This window comes from Aplysia californica, unplaced genomic scaffold (assembly GCF_000002075.1).
Source record: "Aplysia californica isolate F4 #8 unplaced genomic scaffold, AplCal3.0 scaffold00526, whole genome shotgun sequence".
NCBI classification, from domain to species: Eukaryota; Metazoa; Mollusca; class Gastropoda; order Aplysiida; family Aplysiidae; genus Aplysia; species Aplysia californica.
The window spans coordinates 189,144-195,849 of record NW_004797796.1 but is presented as its reverse complement, the minus strand read 5'-3'; positions in this window follow the sequence as shown (position 1 = coordinate 195,849).

Genomic DNA, 6,706 nt, shown 5'->3' with positions numbered 1-6,706 from the left:
GAAGGAGAAGGAGAAGGAGAAGGAGAAGGAGAAAGAGAAGGAGAAGGAGAAGAAGAAGAAGAAGAAGAAGAAAAAGAAGAAGAAGAAGAAACAAGAGACATCGCGTTCCACTGCTGGCACCACCGACGGATGAGTCAAATTAATGAATTTCTCACCACGCACATAAAGCTACTTTATTGTTTCGTTAATGATCACAAAATTGCCCGAATTGTTGTTTCCCTGTGTTAACATCTCACATTTCTGGGCAAAACATATCAACGTAAACCGCCTACCTGTAGCTTTTTTGCCAGCATGTCTAGCGCTACTTTCACGACTCAATGTGAGGAGGGATATGCAGACACATGCCGTCTATTTCATTCATCGGGATTCCCGTTTAAGAAAACTGCGACATTTACTCTTGAAAAATGGGCCGGGACGACGTTTTTGAATTGATAATTAGTGCCAGTTTGTTGCAATGTTGCAATATCCCCGGATCTTTTTTAAGCTCACCACGCTGTAACGAATGCATATTTTCCTAATGATGGGAAAAATTGGCGGGAATTGCATTCTTCACGTCTTCCTCGGACGTGTTTCTCTCAACGTTCTTGGAAATCGACGGAGTTCACATATATCTGGAGTGTTTGGCAAGTCTATTGAATGCTTGGAGTCACGGTTATAAGACTTTGCAGTCACACAGCCAGCAGTACAAAATACCCCATCTGGTCACCCAGCCAGGAGAGCGACTACAACGAACTTCTCGGGCCTGGTGGAGAACTGCACCAGGTGACCAGAACGGATCAATTTCACCGGCGCATTATTGCGCCAAGTGACCGCAAAGTTTGAGTTTAGGTCTTGTGAGAGTTTTACAGTACTTGCAACACAAATAAGTCATGCAAGTGGTGAAAATCAATGGTGTAGTGTCACTAGACAGCAATATAAAGAGAAAAGGAGAGATAAAGACGATAGATGTTTGATAGGAAAGAAGGAGGGAACGGTACCAGACCACACTCCATTAGATCATGCTAGACCGCTATGCAAGCATCTGTCGTTAGGATTCTTAGCAAAGCAGTCTTGAAACTGGGTCATTTGTGACTTTTTCCTTGACTCTCTATCCAATTTTCTGTGTACGTTTTGAGATAGGAAAAGATTATTTGTTGCTCCCGTCGAACAAATTGTTTGTATAATACTGAAAAACCCAACCACATCATACCCTGGTTTAAGTGTTTGTCAGGATTTTTCTTTTGTCAGCATATAGAAAACCCATTAGTGTTTTTGTCTCGAGAGCTTCAAGCTCAATGAAGTTTACCTGCCTCAGTGTATCGAAAGTTGTGGCGGTCCTTTCAGTTTTGACGAGTCCGGCGACACATGCACATTGTTTCCCTTAGCGAAAGCACTTTAAAATTTCACGTAAAGGAAAAGTGAAATGGTGTAGGTTTAACACCCCTATCAACACTATCAGGTTACTTAAGAGGCAGGCTCTCCGAGTTTAATGTCCATCTCCAAAAGGACCGAGCCAAATGGGAAAGTCGTGTGAAGTGCCTTTCCCAAAGACACAACGTCAGACCGAGCTGAGGCTCGAACCCTCGAAGCTATAATCTCACGATTACAGATCCAGTAGCCTAACCATTAGCACACTTACAAACTCTTCATAAGCACAGTGTCTTTGTTTAAGACGTGATAAGATAATAAAAAAAAGTAAACCTGAAGCTTACTAATGTGTAGACGCTAAGTCTTGGCTATAGCGCTAATGTATTCCTAATCTAAACAAAAGATTGCGACTGGAAGAGGGTGTATAGAAGTTAGCGTCTTGTGGAGACAATTCTGTAATGAAAAGGTAAACGCATGCTGGAGTGATTCAAAATGTTATTTTTCGAGTCTCTCTCCCACCGCCCCCCCCCCCAAAGGGAATAAAGAGAAAAAGGATTAAATTACAATTTTCTAAATCCTTAAATGCAGAAACTGGACTGACGAGAAATATCACCTGATTTTTCTGACGTCTTTCCGACATCTTGTCTTGCCTGTTTCCGATCAGGCTCCATTTGTCAGATTATTAGATTCCCATAATAAGTATGATTTCTCCAAGAACTTTTCCCAGATAACATGCCCTACCATGTTTCACTTTCTCCCTCCCCTAAAAAAACATAATCTGTTCCCTGAGTTTGTCCTGTGCTGTTTCTGTACCCGCCCGCTGTTTTCTTTTGGAAGGTTTCTATTTGGGCGGCATCGTGGTGAAATCATGCGCTCGTCAAAATAATGGAATTGAAGAAATCGGCATTTTCCTGTTCGTTGGGTAATTTTCAACAATGTTTTCGGTTTAACACCGTTTATGTCCATTAAAACATTTCTGTATGGATTTTTACTGAAACAGGATGATCAAAGGCAAAACAAACGCACATTTACAGTTTCCAAGTATACTCGAATACTGGAATCAATCAAATTCTAGAGGCCATTTTCTCGCTAATTTTACCTCTGGCACATGGAAACCCCACCTCCGCCAATCACAAATATCTCGACTTTTATTCAAGATAGATGGGCAGGTTTTTTCCCATCAAAATTAAGATAAATGAACAAGCTTTAACATGATACGAACAACTCCACAAGCCACCAAACTGACGAGCGCCTGATTTCACCGCGTCGTGGCACATTTGTCCTAGCCACTTCAATTAGTTTTTACTTTTCACTTTTCAAAAGCAACGCACTTTTCAATCTAAGAGGATAGTGGTTGTTGCTCATATGTTTTGTTTTTGTTTTTTGTTTGGTCTTTTGTTTTTAAATCCCTGTCACTGTTAAACATCAACTGAGTTGGATGTTTGTAGAACCTTATTCTGACAAATTAGATTTGTAAATCTGATGGACGGATGGCAATACACAAATCAATCCAGTAATTAATATTTGTTTAGCTCCTTTCCGCTTATTAACTATTAGTGCCTTCAGCTTAACTGGCAAGACACAAGAAAACAGCATGAGCAACCCTGGTACCCTTGGAAAGATGAGTATATTTACACATAAAAAATCCTATGAATGAAACAAAACAAAAAAGTGTATGCACTGCATATTAGAGCAAACATTCGATAAATCATAAACGTTACCCCCCCCCCCTCCCCGAAACAAAAAAAGCCCCAACGAAAACAAAAACGAAAAGCAGAATTCAAAGACCCCCTACCCGCCCCCCCCCTAAAATAAAGCAAAACAACAACAACAACAACAACAACAACAACAACAACAAACAAACAAAACAAACAAGAAACAAAACAAAGAAAACAAAACAAAAAAGATACAATAACATACATTGCACAAATATGCAGTCTCCTGGCTTTTTCGCTCTCGGGTTTAAGAAGAAGCAACGTAGATCTACTGTACTCAAGACAGATCAACATCTCCTCAGCATCACAGTCCCTCCTCCTTTAGCGCTTTGCCTTGGGACGGCCGGCGACCCTGGTGTTCTCAACGCGGGCGAAGTGAAAGCAGCTTTATGAAAACAGTGTTCCGGCCAGTGGCTCCACCGCTGATGTTTCCTTTCCACACCCTGCCAGGCCAGGGGAAACAACTTGGGGGGATATCTGCTGATCACATCTGAGGAGGGAAGAGATCTTCGAATCTGTTTCCCCTAGACCCACGCGCGACTAAGTCTTGCCTGCTGGTGGTGGTGGGTTGGCGGTCACAAATAAAGGGGGGGGGGGAGGGGGTAAGGGGCAGTGTGGAGAGATAGAAAGAAAAAGACAGGGAGATAGTGGGGACTTCATCAAAGGGAAGATAGCTAGCTAGCGCTAAGCGATAGATAGATAGAAAGATCAGGGGCGAAGCGTCTATATATCAAATAATCACTGCTTCCCTTTCTAATTTTGAAACATTGTCGCTGTCAAATTCATCCTCAAACGTAAACCTCATAAATTAAATGTAAAAAGACGTTCGTAACCAACAACGAACAGTATGCCTAACATTCAAAACGGTTTCACGGCAACAGAAATAGCTTCCTCACCCCTCTCGGGCCACTCCATAAGCAGTCGCAAGCTTTGATTAAGTAAGCTTAAAGTGAGGCTGGAATAGAGTTGAAGGGAACATGTGCATGGCAGTCAAAGCTGTTTCATTGCCACATATACCCTGTTCACCCCTTTGGGGCCACAGTTAAAATCAATCACAAGCTCTGATTAAGTAAGCTAACTAACACTGGTCGAGTCTACCTCACAATTGTGAGGGGAACTAACTCTTAATAATCTCTTGACTGTGCTGCTTGTGCTTGTTTTTTTCCCTCGACTTTTTACCGTCCTATAATCAGATCGTGACCTCGATTATGACACCAGCTCCTGGCCGCGAAAGGCTAACAAAAACAGCCAAATGTGAAATTTAAAAAATAGTAATTGTCATGTTCTACCAAAGAGTTAGACTCACTGGTAGATCTATAACATATAGATCTAGTACTGACATCTCTGCTTCTTTGCTTTGTGTTTATGTTATCACATCTAAAGTTAAGTTTAATTTTAGTGGGAACTGATATTTAATAAGATACTTTCCCGATTATTTTGGCGGTTGAACATACAATATGAATTCCGGATTTGTTTTCATTCACAACTCAGAGTCGCCGCCTCGAGTAAGATTCTTGTGTGATATCTACAGGCCATATCTGGTCCCATTTCACTTTGATTACCCTGTCAAACAAGTCAGCCTTCGCCCCTGAGAAAGATAGATAGATAGATAGATAGATAGATAGATAGATAGATAGATAGATAGATAGATAGATAGATAGATAGATAGATAGATAGATAGATAAATAGATAGACAGGGGAAACAACTCGGGGGATGGGGGGGGGGGGATATCTGCTGATCACATCTGAAGAGGGAAGAGATCTTGGAATCTATTTCTCCTAGACCCACGCGCGACTTGCCTGCTAGTGGTGGTGGGTTAGCAGTCAGAAATAAAGGGAGGGGGGAACTGGAAGGGGAGAGGGAAGGAAGAGGGAGGAGAGGGGATGGAGAAGAAAAAGAGAAAGAGAGAAAAAAAAGAAAGAAAAAGACGGAGATATAGTGGGGGGGGGGGGGGGGGGGTTGATCAAAAGACAGCCAGGTAGATATATATTATTATAGAGAGACAGATAGGAAGCTGAGAGACAGAAAAAGAAAGAGACAGAGAGACAGAGAAACAGAGAGACAGACACACACACAGATAGATAGATAGATAGATAGATAGATAGATAGATAGATAGATAGATAGATAGATAGATAGATAGATAGATAGATAGATAGATAAACAGATAGATAGGTAGGGAGAGAAACAGATAGACACAGACTGGGAGAGAGATAGGGGAGACTTGATGTAACGACAGAAAGGTAGATAGGTAAAGGGATAGATTGAAAGAGATGGTTTTTCTAAACAGCATGTTCCAGAGGGTTAATTTTCTGAGACGGCGCATTGTTTCATCCAACTGTGCAAAGATATCAACACCACTCACAGGTTGAAAAGCTTTTATCTCTACTGTTTCCGTTTTAGAAACACGAGCTAGCAGGCGGTTGGTGGGTGCTCTGATGTGGTTTGCTCCTTCTTTCCAATTAAATATCTATCATCCTGATCTGTGCTCCTCCTTTTTCGTGTTTATTACTCTCTTGTAACACCTCTAATCTTTGGCACTTATATGATCTTTTTGTGTTGCAAGTGCCGTAAAACTCCTATTAAAACTTCAAAAAACGAGCTACCTCTTGGTGCTTCTGCAGCTTGTGAGCGGGCCCGCACTTCACGCGACGAGTACAGTGCTGGACAGTTCTCTTATTTATTTATTTATTTATTTATTTATTCATTCATTCATTCATTCATTTGTGTTTTATTTAATGACAGTGTCGTTTTACGCCCCAATCGACACAATTTAGATGATTTAGGAGGTGGGCTTCAACCATGCCTGTCAGAGCCAACCCAGGCTGAGAGGGATACAGCATCCCAAGAGAAAGACTGAAATACCAATATCCTCTCCCCACTCACCCGCCTCCCCCCAAAACAACAACAACAACAGGAACAACAACAACAACAACAACAACAACAACAACAACAACAACAACAACAACAACAACAAAACAACTGAAAGTGCATGAAAACTTTTACTAAAACAAAAGCACATGTACGGAAACAAATCGGACGTCTTACGAAACTAAAAGAGATCCCTTTGGTCTACTCTGATTAAGGCCAGGTTCTGTGGCATCTTGAGGCCGAGTCTAGACCAACAATCAAGTCGAGGAAAATAGACACAGCGTGGGAGCACAAGCGTGAGTGAAAAGTCCGGGAGAACAGAGCAAATATTTTGGGTTAATAAAGCGTTCTCTTTGGGGATACGCCGCTTGAAGAGCGCAGCGGAAAAGAAGACATTTTTATAGGCCGGAGAGTGACTTCAGAGTATTGCCGAGTTGGCTGACAGTTTATGTTCCAGAACATTTTCAGCTTAACTGCAAATGAAGGGTCAAAATGGCTGCTAAAATGGCGTTGATAGACGAGAGGAGAAGGTTATGCATTTGGAAACGATTCGTTACGCTTTTGTGAAACTCACTCTTTCGTTGTTCGTTTGAAGTGAAGCTTCTTTTCACTGGCCCGCTCGCTGTAATTTGAAGCGCACACGAAGGCCTGAACTGGATTTAGCCAACTCTGAGCCTTTGTTAGTAGGCAGGTTGATACTCGTTACATTGTTCTATATTATTTTGCATTTCTCGCCCACTCCCTCCCCCCTCCCACACACATACACATACACAC